The sequence below is a fragment of the Pleurodeles waltl genome, chromosome 2_2 (assembly GCF_031143425.1).
Source record: "Pleurodeles waltl isolate 20211129_DDA chromosome 2_2, aPleWal1.hap1.20221129, whole genome shotgun sequence".
In the NCBI taxonomy this organism is placed as follows: Eukaryota; Metazoa; Chordata; class Amphibia; order Caudata; family Salamandridae; genus Pleurodeles; species Pleurodeles waltl.
In genome coordinates, this window is record NC_090439.1 from 1,043,206,257 (window position 1) to 1,043,222,802 (window position 16,546).

Genomic DNA, 16,546 nt, shown 5'->3' on the forward strand with positions numbered 1-16,546 from the left:
GCACAAAAACAATCCTGCATACAACGCAGACACCCACGCACCATGGTGCAAAGTTGCCTCCGTTGGTGTTAGGCTGCTAAAACGACGCCATCGCAGGAGGAAAGGACAGGAAAGCATTGTATTGTATAACTACAGTGCAATTCTGCCCTTTCAATTTGGTGTTTGGTAGTGAAGCAAGATGACTTACAGCAATGGCCTACGCCAACCCCACCCCCAAAATAGGAACCTCGATGGAAAAAAGCAGAAACCACATGCCAACACTTGTTACCACTGCAAATCGTCCAACATAACAACTCCCGTAATGTGTAATCGTATTTAGAGGGCCTCCATGGTTTCTAAAAGATGGACGATAAAAATAAATAAAAGTGAAAGTTAACGAAGATAAAAGTCAACCGTTTACATGTGAATATTTGAATGTACATACAAGTAGTGAATGACATAGTAAATAAACTTCAGCATCTCAATGTGTCTAACACAAACGAAAATTCTAATTTTTTGATGACCATCATTCCTAACAACACAACTTGGTATCAAGTTTAGAGAACATGCTGACGAAGATTATAGGTGTATTTAGCACATCGTCATCAAATGATAAGGCAGAAATCAAAGATTACAAAAAACCCAACATTTCTAGTCCATCGTTTAAGTTACATGGTATTCACCGATTTAATGCAATGGATTTATCTTTTTAGCAGTTTCTGTTATCTTTCTTAGGATCAAGCTTAAGTTCAAGGACCTAAGAAGATAACTGACTGATTAAAGTATTTCCAGAATATAGCAGCACTGGATGTTTTAAGCTTTTGCCGAATGTTGCTTTTGTGCTCAGCAATTCTAATTGATTTTACATGCAGTTTTTCCAACATAGACAAGCCCACGTAGGTACTTACAGCACATGTACAATTCTGATTATTACAATGTGCAGTATGTCTTAATAGGATTTTATGGCCTTCATGATTGTGGGTTACAGTGTTGATTATTGTGATATTATTGCAAGGAATGCAGTTCTCACATTTTTCAAGCCTTTTTTTGAACGACATTATGGCAAATTAAAGAGCCCCTAGCGCCATTCTAACGCTACATTAGTGTCATTTTTTTTATGCTAATGTGGCGTTAGAAGGCCAAAAATATGTATGTAAAGGAGGTGCTCCCCTCTAGCCTGTAGCCTTGTCCCACTGAGAAAATCCAAATTCCAGAAAAGAGCTGGGCCTTACACTGAGTAGCATCCAGTTGATGACAACTTCCTGGCCATGAACTCCAGACTTTTACTGCTGTGGATTTTTCCCGCCATTATCACTGGCTTCACTGATACCTAGTTCTTCATCAGCATGCTGCTGATGAGCATGTCATCGGATCCAGTTTTCAATCTTGCCCTGTTGAGGATTTTACCCATTTAACCCTTTTGCTGCCAGGCCTTTTCCCCTCCTATGCCGAGCCTTTTTTTGGCTATTTGGGGCAGTTCGCGTTTAGGCCCTCATAACGTTTTGTCCACATAACCTATCCACGCCAAATTTGCACCCTTTTTTTCCAACATCCTAGGGATTCTAGAGGTACCCAGAGTTTGTGGGTTCCCCTGGAGGAGACCAAGAAATTAGCCAAAATATAGCAAAAGGAAATGCCCAAAAACGTGAAAGGAAATGCCCAAAAACACAGCGTGGACACATCACATTTTCCCAAAGAAAACAGAGCTGTTTTTTGCAAAGAGCCAACCTGTGGATTTTGGCCTCTATCTCAACCAGCACCTAGGGAAACCTACCAAACCTGCACAATTTTTTAAAACTAGACACCTAGCGGAATCCAAGATGATTTGTGGGGATCTCACCAGGTTCTGTTACACAGAATCCTTTGTGAAACTAAAAATTTGGCTTAAAAAACACTTTTTCCCTCACATTTTGGTAACAGAAAGTTCTGGAATCTGAGAGGAGCCACAAATTTCCTTTCTGCCTGCGTTCCCCCAAGTCTCCTGATAAAAATGGTACTTTACTTGTGTGGGTAGGCCTAGTGCCCGTAAGAGGAAATGTCCCAAAACACTATGTGCACACATCAAAATTATCAAATATTTAACTACCTGTTTAAGAGGGGGGACCTGCGTTTTTGGTCCTGGGCTCAGCAGCCATATAGGGAAACCTACCAAACCCAAACATTTCTGAAAACTAGACACCCAAGGGAATCCAGGGAAGTGTTACTTGCGTAGATCCCCCAATGTTTTCTTACCCAGAATCCTCAGGAAACCTCAAATTTAGCTAAAAATCAAATTTTTCCCATTTTCTTTTGTGGGATCTCCGCACCAGGATACATTTCCTACCACCCAACATTCCCCTCAGTCTCCCGGTAAAAATTATACCTCAATTGTGTAGGTGGACCAAGTGCCTGTGACAGGGAAGAGTCAAAAACTTGTTGAAATTGAGGGGGAACCAAAGCAGGTCCAAAAGGGCAGTATGAAAAAAAACATTTTTAGGCTGACAAGTGGGGCAGAATGCTTATCAGTATAGATGAGACAATGCTGGGTGGTAGGAATTTTGTGGATTCCTGCAGATCCCAGAAGGTTCCATCACAAAAATGTGGAATCAAATATGTGATTTCCAGCAAAGTTGGAGGTTTGCAGGGCATAGTGGGTAAGAAAATGGTGCGGGGTGCATGTGAAGCACACCACCCTGGACTCACCCAGATGTTTAGTTTTCAGATGTGTCTAGGTCTTGTGGATTTTTCTGCATGGCAGCATCCTATAGTCCAAAAAGTGCAACCCTCATCATTCCAAGTGGGACAATTTTGAGAGTTAGCCAAGCTCTCATGGACCAAATGTAAAACCAAAACTGAAAATAATCAAATGTCCTCTTGCTTGCCGTGGAATAGGATGTTTTAGTGTGCAGGGGGAGAGCTGAAAGACTGTTACCCCTTCAGTTGGGGTGGGGGCATAACCATGCCCATACTGGTTGGTAGCCACCACAACACTATTTTTTTTTTTTTATTCCCTGGCACCTAGTAGACTTTCTGCCCCCCGGGTGTGAATCGGGGGTAATTGCCCCATTTGCCCACTGGTGGGTAGAACAACTTTGGCACTATTTATTTGGGGAGGGGGTATGGCCATACCCCCACCCTATTATTTTGAAAAAAACATCTTCCCTAGTGTCTGCTAGGCTTTCTGCCCCCATTGGGAGCAGATGGGCCTTCCAAAAATAGGCTGATCTTCCCCAAGGGGGGCAGATATGGCCAACAGTAATGCGCCCCCATGGGGAGTGACCCTTGACCAAGGGGCTGTCCCCCCAGGCAAAGCACACACATACACCAATCTCTGGTGCCTAAGTGGTTTCTGTCCCCCAGCCCCTGGGGGCAGATCAGCCTAATAGAAATAGGCCGATCTGCTCCCAAGGGGAGAAGAAATGGGCTAAAATAAATTTGTCCCCAGGGGAGCAACCCTTGCCTAATGGGTTGATCCTCTTGAGTAAAATTGGCGCAAAAAAAATAATCTGCGGTGCCTAGTGGTTTCTGCCTAATAAAAATAGGCTGATCTTCCTCCAAGGGGGTTCAAAATGGCCTAGAATAAATTTGCTCCCCAGGGGAACGACCATTGCCTAAGAGGTCGCTCACCCTGTGTGAAATTGACGCAAAAAATAAAAATCCATGGTGTCTAGTGGTTTCTGCCCCTCATGGGGCAGATTGGAGCAATAAAAATAGGACGATCTGCTCCCAAGGGTGGCAGAAATGGCCTAAATCCAATTTGCCCCTCAAGGAACGACCCTTGCCTAAGGGGTCGCTCCCCATACATAAAAACGTAAAGTAAACAAAAAAAAATATCTCTGGTGTCTAGGGGTTTCTGCCCCCCCCCCGGCTGATTGGCCTAATTATAATAGGCCAATCTGCCCCCATGGAGGGGCAGAAAAGGCCTATTATAGGCCTACATTTTGCCCCCCTGGGGAGCGGCCCTTGCCCAAGGGGCAGCTCCCCTTATGCAGAAGTATAAAAAAAAAAAAAATCCCTGGTGTCTAGTGGTTTCTGCCCCACTTGAAGGCAGATAGGCCTAATAAAAATAGGCCTATCTGCCCCCAAGGGGGCAGAAATGGCCGAAATACAATGTGCCCCCCAGGGGAGAGACCTTTGCCTAAGGGGTCACTCCCCATTCATAAAAACATAAACTAAATAAAATATATATATATTCCTGGTGTCTAGAGGTTTCTGCCCCCGTGAGCAGATCAGCCTAATTATCATAGGCCAAACAAGGCCTAAAAATATTTTGTCCCCCTGGGGATCGGCCCTTGCCCAAGGGGCTGCTCCCCTTATGCATAAGTGTAAAAAAAAAAAAAAAACCCTGGTGTCTAGTGGTTTCTGCAGATTGGCCTAATAAAAATAGGCTGATCTGCCCCCAAGGGGGCAGAAATGGCCTAAGGGGTCGCTACCCACATATAAAAAATAAAAATAAATAAACAATAAAGAAAATGAGCCCTGGTGTCTAGTGGTTTCTGCCATTGGGGGCAGAAATAGCCTAAAAATAATTTGGCCCACTGGAGAGCAACCCATGCCCAAGGGGCCACTCCCGTTATGAGTAAGTCTAAAAGATAAAAATAAAACTGGTGTCTAATGGGCTTTTTTGCTGCCCGATCGCATCGCGATCGGGCAGCAGAAATGCTTGCATAGACATGAAAGGAAAGAAAAGGCTTTTCCTTTCCTGCCTCTGCCCTCCCCCTCCACCCTAGCAGAAGAGAAATAGAGAAATGCTGAGCATTTCTCTTCCGCCGATGGGAGGTGACCTCTGTCTAGGTCAGCACACCATCATGTGCTGATGTCATCAGACATCGCTGGGGAGGTCGGGGGGGTCGGGGGTGGAAGGGGAAGTGATTTCCCCTTTCAGCCGTGCCATGGGGGTGTGGGATGTAAGCACTGTGCCGTGGGATGTAACCATTACGCCCCCGGCACAGAACCAGTTAAACGTTTTCTAAGTCCAGACATAACTCTTTGGCAAGGACCAACCTGGTCCTCAAATCTGACCTGCGTTCCATCACAGTCAGCCTCCAACCTTACCCTTGGTCCAGACGAGCAAGACCAGTTGTCCCTGGTTGGTGCTTTTTGCCATTATTTGTATTTTAAAACTGTAAAATTTCATAGCTCTGATTCTTCTAATTGGATTTTTGTCATTTTGGTGTCATTTCATCCATTAAAATAACCTCTATGTTTACACAACGGAGTGGAATTTTTTTATGCTTTGATGTTGACTATTTAACTGCTTTGGCACCTCTAATTGATTTACATATTTTGTTGGGTAAGCCTGTCTGTTCTGTCCTATAGCTTCCAAGGGCTGAACTCAGTTTTCAATAACTGAAGCCTTTATTGAACTTCAGAAGAATAGTGCCATTGTTACTTGTGGATGGCTGTCATGCCCCATAACTAATATTCCACTTTCTCACACTTTGCCTTTTGGGTGTTCCACAGACATGTACAGACTAGGGGCCAGATGTAGCAAAACTCCAAATCGCGAGTTGCAATTTGCGAGTCCCAGCGACTCGCAAATTGCAACTCGCAATTTGGAATGCAGAAAGGTGTCTCAGACACCTTCTGCGAGTCGCTATGAGGTCGCAAAGACCCACCTCATTAATATTAATGAGGTGGGTCGCAATTTGCGACCCCATAGCGAGTCAGGGCACTCACGGGGATGGTGGCCTGCTGGAGACAGCAGACCACCATGTCCGTGACTGCTTTTAAATAAAGCAGTCTTTTCTTTTCAAAGTGTAGCCTGTTTTCCTTAAAGGAAAACGAGCTGCACTTTGAAAAAAAAACGAAACCTTTAGTTTCTGTATTTTTCAGGGCAGGTAGTGGTCCCTTGGACCACTGCCTGCTCTGAAAAATTATTTTTTTTTCCAGACACAAAGGGGAAGGGGTCCCATGGGGACCCCTTCCCGTTTGCGCCTGGGTTACCATCCACTTCAAGTGGATGGTAACTGCGCTTTCATTTGCGACCGCAATCGCGGTCGCAAATGAAAATGAATAGCATTGCGAGTCGCAAATAGGAAGGGAACACCCCTTTCTATTTGCAAGTCGGAAATGCATTTTGCGAGTCAGATCCGACTCGCAAAATGCATTTCTACATAGCAAAGTGGCTTTTGCAACTCGCAAACGGCGATTTTCGCCGTTTGCGACTCGCAAAACCCTTGCTACATCTGGCCCTAGATGACTATGTTCAGGGCATTTTAGCATTATTATTTGATAAAAATGCTTCACAGCTATGGTGGAAACAGCACATCACTCTTGAGCTCCCAGGCCTCCTCCACGGGCAGCAGTGCGGCAAAAACATTGCAAGGTTAATGAACTATACAGACGGAGATGCAGTGCTGCACATGGCCAATGGAAAAAATAACAATATATGCAATATAACAATCTACCCTGATATAATGTTGGTGGTGCAGGTTGACCCAAAGAAAAAATCAGACAGTGAAAAAGAAACACCACGAAAAGCAATATATCTTTAGTGACTTGCAGTCCCATCCTGCCTCGAGACCCAACAAATTTAAACTGGAGACAACACAAGATACAACTGCAATACTCAAGCATAGGACTTGATGAACTGCATGCAGGGGCCTCTGCTTATGGACTCCTGAGCCTCACAAGGCAAGAGTCAGAAACCGTGAGGTGGCTGTGCTTTGGTAAAAAAGCTAAACAGGTCAAATAAATGCAGAATAAGTACTATTCTTGACATCTTTCTCTGTGTCTAGAAATCCTTATTGTACAACTTAAATCACATATGACAATAATTTCTGTAATAATACTATATCCCTTTATAATTGTACTTTATCTGCAAACAGAATGGATGATAATGGAACCCCTGTGAATACCTCTTGAAAAGTGCACTGGAGCTAAAATGAGGCCATTCATTGTAAGTAGTTCTACTGGACCTCTATCAAATAAAGGGAAGCAGCAGTCCCGTGTGATGTGATATATTGCACAAATAAGCCCACTCCAGGTAGTCAAAGGCTTTCGTGGTGTCCAAGAAAGCCTGTGAAGAGTACACATGCCCTTATTTATTATTTATTCAAGTGTCAAAGAACACCACTGCCACCTCTAAGTCTGGATTAATTTGTTGTATCAGGGTAAAAAGTGTTTGTAAATTATACATAGCAGACTGTACCAGTAAAAATCAGGCTTGGTCCCAGAGGACCAAATTCACAAGGAATGGCTGTGTCTGATTAGGGATCCATTTAGATAAAAATGTTAGCATTATAAATAATTAAAGAAAGAGGCCTAAATTAGCCATATTTATCTTGTAGTTTCCTGGCTTAGCAAGAGTTATCAGTAGTGCCCCTTTCATTGAGGGTGTGAAATTCACTTACAGGCGGATTCTTTGAGTAGGGCTCAAAAGTGAAGCACCAATAAATTAGCAACTCTTTAAATAATTCATCAAAAAGACCATCAGGACCAGGGACCTTCCCCACAGGTAGTTCCCTGATTACCTGCCTAATCTCATCTAGGCTGAACGGTTGGCTCAGGAATGCTATGTGAGCATCACTAAAGCAAGCTGTGGCAGTAGGGTCAGAATGCTCATTTACTTGCGATGAAATGTTATGAAATTTAGAGTAAGAGAGTTCAGAGTAAAAGTTTATAAATCCATTCAGAATGTCTTCTGCTTTAAATAGGTTGTTCCCAGCATCATGAGTAATATAGATAATACTGATGATCACCCAAAGCTGTTTGATTAAGTTGGCAAGTGATTTGCTAGGGTGGTCCCTCTCCCCATATGTGCAGGCATGTTCAGAGAGTCCTGGCTAGATGTCACACAGTTGTGTCCCATGAACTGATATCACTTGTGGTTACTTAGTAGTCTAGTCATGGGCACATATGTTGGGCTGACTATACAAAGGTTCCTTCTTTACTGATTGGGTTCTTCTCATACCAGATGTGTATTAGCTCATGATTTGTTTTAATGGCATTGACACACGCCACAGCTGCTGACCCAAGACCGAGTGGTCTGTCCACTATTGGATCCACCACCCAAGATACTCTCCTTAGCGGACAAAGGCCATCATTATGACCCTGGCGGTCGGCAGTAATATGGTGGAAAGTACTGCCAACATGCTTGCAGTACTTTCAACCATATTATGACATTGGCGGTTTGGCTGAAGCCAAACTGCCAATGTACCACACCACACACAGCGGTAGTCCCAGCGGCCGTCACTGTACTGCCTGTGGGATTATGACCCCGCCTACCGCCATGGTTTTTGCGGCTTCCTTACCGCTACTAAAACCATGGCAGTAGCCAGTATCAGTGAAAGGGAATCCCTTCCCTGTCACTGATAGAGGTCTTCCCCACCCCTCTCCCAAGTTCGCCCCACACCCCTTCCTCTCCAAACCCCCCTTTCATTCACACCCCTCCCTTCACACACGCACCCATGCATACACACACCCATACCCACGCATGCATACATCCATTCACACACACATCCACACACACCTTCATACACACATGCAGACATGCATTCACACAACACAACATACACGCACTCACACATCCATACATGCACACACATTCGACACGGAACACACACCCGCATACACGCACACACAAACATTCACACACACCTTCACACACAGCACCCGCCACCCATCCCCCTGTCACAGCACCCACTTAACTGTGTTTCGGGGGTCCTCTGGCAGGAGACGGGATGGGGCGCTGCTGCCACCAGCAGCATCTTCCAGCAGAACACCGCCAGGCCATATTATGGGTCATAATACGGCCGGCGGTGGCCTACTGGCGTGGCACTGCTGGTAGGAGCAGCACCACCTTATCGCCATCCGCCGGCATGGCCACAGCCAGATTTCCGCCATCCTTCTGGCAGAAATCCAGCTATGGTCATAATACAGGGGACGGCTGGTAGCGGTAGGCGTTTTTCACTGCCAATGACATAATGAGGGCCATAGTGAGTAAATTGTTCCATAAATGTTTGAGGAATTGTGAATTGTCTGTGTTGGGGGCATTATTGTTGACCAGCGTTATATGTTAACCTCCAAAGGCACCCTGAACTATGATTTCCCTTCTTGTCTCCTGCTGTATGGATGTGCTGGAAATGTATGCCCTTTTTCATAAGAATCACAACTGAGGAATAGGATGACATATAACAGTTTGATGGTCTGTTCTTGCCTAATATGTGCTCTGATGGTTTAGTTAGGTGTGTTTCTTGCAGGAAGGCAACATCTTTCTTGTGTCTGATCAAAAACAATTAACTGTCTAGTCTTGCAAGGGTTACTAAGCCCTTTGACATTCCTAGTTAAAAAGTTATAGCAAGTACCAGCCATAATGAATTGTGAGCAAGCTAGCACTTACGGCAATTCCCAAACTGTGATTCACCCTAACTGTGCAAAAATTATGGCCAAAGACATGGCCAGACCCTCCTAGCCCCACTCCTGTCCACACCAGCAAATCCAACATGCCTGCAACCATAAGTCCCTCTTTTCCCCCTCGCATAAAGTACCCATATCCCAATATGGAAAATATCCATTGAATAATACAACAAATCACACAACAACAAAAGGACAGTTCATGCTAGGGAAAAAAAAATGATGCTGAACGGAGTATAGCAGTTTCCCAGAGGTGACTAGAGATGATAATTTTGTAACATAATCCTAAACTTATGCGGCCTACTATGTTCCTCATCAGAGATCATGTTACTATATAGTGATGTGCTGGCTCAAGGATATACTAATCCTGTGGTTACCTGTTTCCTTCTTTGTCAGTACATGTGTTTTGAGTTCTTTTTATAAGGTGTGCTACAACTAGTTCACTTTCAGTATGTAGGATTTCTGCCTAAACCAATCTATGATGCTGATATCTGTTTAATGCAATGCTATGAAGGTTAATGTGATAATTTTCCACTCTATCATGCAGGCAAAGCCTATGCAAAACACTAACTGGTCCTGTTGTGTCATTCAGGGTTAATATGTGTTCACATTTCCATGTGCCATTGGTAGCAGCAAATGGCTGTTTTGCGTTGTATCAGTACAAATGTGCAGAACAGTTACAATTCCACTGCGCATAATTCTCCAGGCTTTAACTATAAGTTCACTCATAGTGTGGACTTTAGACATTTTTTGACTTTTTTTGTGAAAGCTCCTAATAAGGCATCTCAGCAGCATTTCAAGGAGCTCTGTCAAGGATACAGATGTACAAAAACAAAGAGGGAAAAGGAGGTTGTGGGGATGGGGCTGGGCCTGTCCTCCTTATAACTTATATAACATTACAGCAGAGGCCGAGCTAAAAGAACTACCACAGGATCGATTGGAAAAAGGATTTTCCTGTTAGAAAAACCGTCACTTACCAGAGTTATCTCTTGGTGGCATGCTTCATTATTGGGTTTCTTCCCATTCCGCTATGGAGCGGGAGTACTACGACCTACGGGATACGTGGGAGCACTGATGTAGTTTTGTCAATGTGAATCAAAGGACGGATAGGAGCGATGGGGTCTTGAGTGAATTATAAGTACCTGTCTCCTAGTAATTGCAATGATTGAATAGATCTCTTGGAGGCGGTATGATTAAAAAGGGGTCTGCAGAAGTGGAGGATGTAATGTACCTGACTTTCTAGTCTTCATGTTTCGGAGCCTTACCCCTAGGATCCTCTTCAGGACCATAGTGGACTCCCTGGTGCCACTTGACTACCTCTAATGAAAGCATAAATAATACATGCTGAGTGTAGGAAAGTACCGTCTTTCTTGGCATGTTACCCCCAATTTTACATGTATGTCAGTATGTTTTTGCCTGTCTCACTGGGATCCTGCTAGCCAGGACCCCAGTGATCATAGTTTGTGGCCTGAATCTGTATACCTGTGTAGTGCCTAACTGTGTAACTGAGGCTCTGCTAATCAGAACCTCAGTGCTCATGCTCTCTCTGCCTTTAAATTTGTCACTATTGGCAAGTGACTACTTTTACCAATTTCATTTGGCATACTGGAACACCCCTATAATTCCCTAGTATATGGTACCTAGGTACCCAGGGTATTGGGGTTCCAGGAGATCCCTATGGGCTAAAGTATTTCTTTTGCCACCCATTGGGAGCTCTGACAAACCTTTACACAGGACTGCCATTGCAGCCTGAGTGAAATAACGCACACTTTATTTCACAGCCATTTTCACTGCACTTAAGTAACTTATACGTCACCTATATGTCTAACCTTCACTTGCTGAAGGTTAGGTGCAAAGTTACTAAGTGTGAGGGCACCCTTGCACTAGCAAAGGTGCCCTCACATAGTTCAGGGCCATTTCCCCAGACTTTGTGAGTGCGGGGACACCATTACACGTGTGCACTACATATAGGTCAATACCTATATGTGGCTTCACAATGGTAACTCCAAATATGGCCATGTAACATGTCTAAGATCATGGAATTGTCCCCCCATTCTAAATCTGGTATTGGGGAGCTAATTCCATGCATCCTGGGGGTTCCACTATGGACCCCCAGTACTGCCAAACCAGCTCTCTGAGGTTTTTTCTGCAGCTACAGCTGCTGCCACCCCACAGACAGGGTTCTGCCCTCCTGGGGTCTGGGCAGCCCACTCTCAGGAAGGCAGAACAAAGCATTTCCTCTGAGAGAAGGGTGTTACACCCTCTCCATTTGGACATAGGTGTTAAAGGCTGAGGAGGGGTAGCCTCTCCCAGCCGCTGGAAATGCTTTGAAGGGTACAGATGGTGCCCTCCTTGCATGAGCCAGTCTACACCAGTTTAGGGAACCCCCAGTCCCTGCTCTGGTGCGAAACTGGACAAAGGAAAGGGGAGTGATCACTACCCTGTTCATCACTACCCCAGGGATAGTACCCAGGGCTCCTCCAGTGTGTCTTGGACCTCTGCCATCTTGTTTCCAGAGGTGTGGAGACACTCTAGAGGCCTCTGAGTGGCCAGTGCCAGCAGATGGCATCAGAGACCCCTTTCAGATAGGTGCTTACTGACTAGGTGGCCAATCCTCCTCTGGGGGCTATTTAGGGTCTCTCCAGTGGGCTTTTCCTCAGATTACAACTTGCAAGAATTAATCAGGGTTCCTCTGCACTTCTCTCTTTGACTTCTGCCAAGGATCGACCGCTGACTGCTCCAGGACGCCTGCAAACTGCAACAAAGTAGCCGGAAGACTACCAGTGACATTGTAGCGCCTAATCCTGCCTGCTTTCTCGACTGTTTCCTGGTGGTGCATGCTCTGGGGGCTGCCTGCCTTCACCCTGCACTGGAAGCCATGAAGAAGTCTCCTGTGGGTCGACAGAATCTTACCCCTGCTCTAGCAGGCACCAAACTTCAGCACTCTGGTTCCCCTCTCATCCCGACGAGTGTGGCCCCTGGAACACAGGTGGTGGACCCAAGTGACCCAGACTGTCCAGTGGTCCAACTGTCCAAATCTGGAGGAGGTAAGTCCTTGCCTCCCCTCCCCAGACAGTAATCCTGTGCACCATGTGATCTGCAGCTACAAGGGCTTCTGTGCACATTTCCAAGAAATCCTGCATGCACAGCTGAGCCTAGGTCCCCAGCACTCCATCCTGCGATGCTCAGCTCCCTGAGCTGATCTCCGGTGTTGTGGGACCTCTCTTTGCAGTGTTGAGACGACCGCCGTGCTCAGATTTCTTCAACCCATGTTCAAAGACTTCTGCGGGTGCTTCCTTCCTGTCTGAGGGCTCTCTGCGTTGCTGAGTTCTGTCTTCTCTCCCAAGTGGTGACATCCTGGTCCTTCCTGGGCCAGGGCAGCACCCTTTTTCTCCAACTGTGACTCTTGCAACTAGCAGGGCTTGTTTGCAGTATTCTGCCAAGGAAACAACTCTGCATCCTCCAGCACGCTGTGGGACATCTTCTGCACGAAGAAGAACTTCCTACCTCCTTTCGTTGTTGCAAAACCTGCAGCTTCTTCCAACCGGAGGCAGCCATTTTGCACCTTCATCCGGGATTTAGTGGGCTCCTGCCCCCCGGAACCTTTAGCGACTCTTGGACTTGGTCCCCTTCCTTTGCAGGTCTTCAGGTTCAGGAATCCATCTTCAGTGCTTTGCAGTCTGTTGTGGTCCTTGCAAAATTATTTATCACGACTTTAGTGTGTTTCTGGGGAAATAGTAGTCCTTTACTCGTACTTTCCAGGGTCTTGGGGTGGGGTCTCCTTTACACCCGTAGTGTTTTCTTATACTCCCAGCGACCTTCTACACACTACACTAGCCTAGGGGTCCATTCGTGGTTCGCATTCCACTTTCTTAGTATATGGTTTGTGTTGCCCCTAGGCCTATTGCATCCTATTTTGTTCTACATTGTTTACACTATTTTCTGACTATTTTACTTACTTGATTTGGTTAGTTGTGTATATTTTGTGTATGTTACTTAGCTCCTAAGAGATTATGGGGGTCATTCTGAGTCTGGCGGGTGGCGGAGGCCGCCCACCAGACTTCCCCCCTCCAAAATACCGCTCCGGAGTCGAAAGACCGCTGAGGGTATTTTGGGTTTTGCACTGGGCTGGCGGGCGACCGCCAAAAGTCCGCCCGCCAGCCCAGTGCAAAAAACCCTTCCCACGAGGACGCCGGCTCAGAATTGAGCCGGCGGAGTGGGAAGGTGCGACGGGTGCAGTTGCACCCGTCGCGAATTTCAGTGTCTGCAAAGCAGACACTGAAATTCTTTTTGGGGCCCTCTTACGGGGGCCCCTGCAGTGCCCATGCCATGCGACACCCCACACCGCCATCCTGTTCCTGGCCGCCAGGGTCAGAATCACCCCCTATATTCTCTGAGATATTTTTGACACATTGACACAAAAATAAAGTACCTTTATTTTTAGTAACTATGAGTATTGTCTTTCTTATGATATAGTACCTATATGATATAAGTGGTATTGCATGAGCTTTGCATGTCTCCTAGTTCAGCCTTGGCTGATCTGCTATAGCTACCTCTATCAGCCTAAGCTGCTAGAACACTACTACACTCTACTAATAACGGATAACTGGATCTGGCAGAAGGTGTAAGTACCATTGGTACCCACTACAAGCCAGGCCAGCCTCCTACACTCAGTGATAAGGTGCAATTCACCTAACTAGTGTGGTGTCATAAGATGATATCTATTGTTTATGGTGTCCGTCATTGATGCCTGTGGAAATACAAGAGAGGCATAGTTATCAAAGCCCCCATTTGTAATGAGCCACTATATATGTTGTTTGTGGGTGTGGTGCCACCTATTTGCAAACTGCACCCCACTTGTGGGAAACGGCACTCGTGAATATCACAAATGAGATTTCAAAGTGCTCTCACAATCAACAATACAAGACATACTACAACTAAAACCTTTAAACATGTAAACACGTCAAACACCAAAGTGCACACACTTGGTGCATGCGTAACCTACTCATTCGAGTTTGGACTCCCATATCATAGCTCCTCCAAGAGGGGTGTGTGCTTGTAGTCACACTCTAAAGATTTGACAAAATCTGTAGCGCAATTTAAACAATGTTCAAAAGGCACTTACTTCCTCAAAGCGACACTCCCGCTCTGTACCTAATGCTCACCTCCCCGAGGTCTGAATCTTGAATGCTCACATGGGATCTGAGTTTAAATGTACAGCAGCCTTTGCATCTCGGCATGTTAAATTGTGCAACACTAGACCGCTAACTTCCCCAAGATGGCAGCCTCCCGTGGATAAAAAAGGGGGTCCAAGAGGACCCTGAAAGTAGGTATCTTTTGTGGGTGCCTGTAATTGCACAGAGGTCATTGGGCCTTCATGGGCTTCCAGAGGCAGAACTGGGGATTCCCTTATCATTTTGATAATTATTTGGGAGTTTCTTTCTTGTGTTTAACAAACGGTTACTCGTTCCCGTCTTACAGTGATGGTGACGTGTATGTGAGAGGCTAATACTTACTGATGAGGGGTTTGCTCTTTGTGACTTAAAGGAATGAGATGGACAATGGACCATTTGCGCTGCCTAGGTGTACCATTCATTTTAGGAGATGTGTATCCACTAATGATTAATGTGATGTTAATACTTCATCAACTGGCTCCAAGGTATGTTCTCATTGAGGCCAATATGGTGTGTGTGTAATTTATACACCCATTGTTGATCTTTTTTTAACAATGTAGACTCACAATTAATCCCTTTATGGTGTTCCAGGGTAATCCAATGGTAATTCTCCACTGTGTGTGCTTTATCCTTGAAATGAGTGGACATTTTAGTCGTAGCCCGTCCATATCTCAGGTTACTCTGGTGTTCGCAGATGTGAGTCTTTACCTTCCGGGTGGTCATCCCCACATAATGTAGGTTGCATGGACAAGTGATCATATATACTGCTCGCCGGGTGTTACAACTGGAGAAGTCTCTCATATCCCATGTTGTGCTGTCATTAAAGGTGACCTGTTGAATGACCTTTGTTAGATGGAACACACTACAGTTCCCACACGGATAATGTCCATTGGGTAGTGGTAGGTAGTTGATATTATCTGGTTTACTACGAAGATGGCGTGGGCGGGTGTGTACAAACAGTTCTCTAAGACTCTTCCCCGTTCATGTGAAAACATGTGTTTGGGAATATTTAATGAGCCACTATTGAGGATGCGCCAATGTTTGTTGATAATCTTGCTTTCTTGAAAGCAGCCTATGTTAAATGTTGTGATACATATCGGTCTTTCCTCCTTCTCTTCTTGAGGAGGGGTGTTCAGAAGGGCTTCTCTGTTGTTATTGCGAGCTCACTTCATGGCTCAGTTAATTATTCTTGGGGGCTATTTCCTAGCCTACAATTTAGATACTAGACTCTGGGCTTGTTTTTTGTAATTTGATATATCTGAGCAATTTTCTTCTCAACCTGAGAAATTGTCCAAACACTAGGTTCTCTCTCAGATGGCGGGGGTAAGCACTATCAAACAGGAGTAAACAGTTGTTGGCTGTTGATTTTTCATGGGTGGTTGTTTTAAGAGCACTGGTGGTAGCTATAATGTTTAAATCCAGGCAGGCCAAATGTTCCTTGCTCATTGTGTGAGTAGGTTCACGAACTGGTCCTGTTGGTTTAACCTCTATAAAAGTGTCACCACATGTGTCTCATCCCCTTCCCAGATAACTAATATGTCATCAATGTAGCTTTTCCACAATACTATGTTGTCTCTGTATGGATTAGTGGGGTTTAGAATCCTCTCTTTCTCTACATGATGGACATAGAGACCAGCCACACTCGGACCGAAGGCGCTTCCCATGCTGGTCCCGTGTTTCTGAAGGTACAAATTTTTCTCCAACTCAAAAAATGTTTTGGTTAGGGCCCAGAAACAACACTCCATAACCACATTCCGTGGTGTTTGGTAGTCCCAATCTAAGTCAAAGATAACCTCCTCAATTATGTGTGATGTGTCAGGGTGATCTTGTGGCTCCCCTGTATATAATGACTATTTGTTAGAAAAGGTATTTCCGTGAGCAAAAAAAGTCTAGGAAGATATAACAGATGAAAACCAGGAAGCGCAGAATTTTAAAAATCACGGACTTTGTGATCACCAAAATCTTTGGTACAACAGTACCCTAGTACACAGATCACAGCTATATGCTCTGCAGTAATGGCTTCAGACAAACTTACCTAGAAACAAAGGGTGTTATAG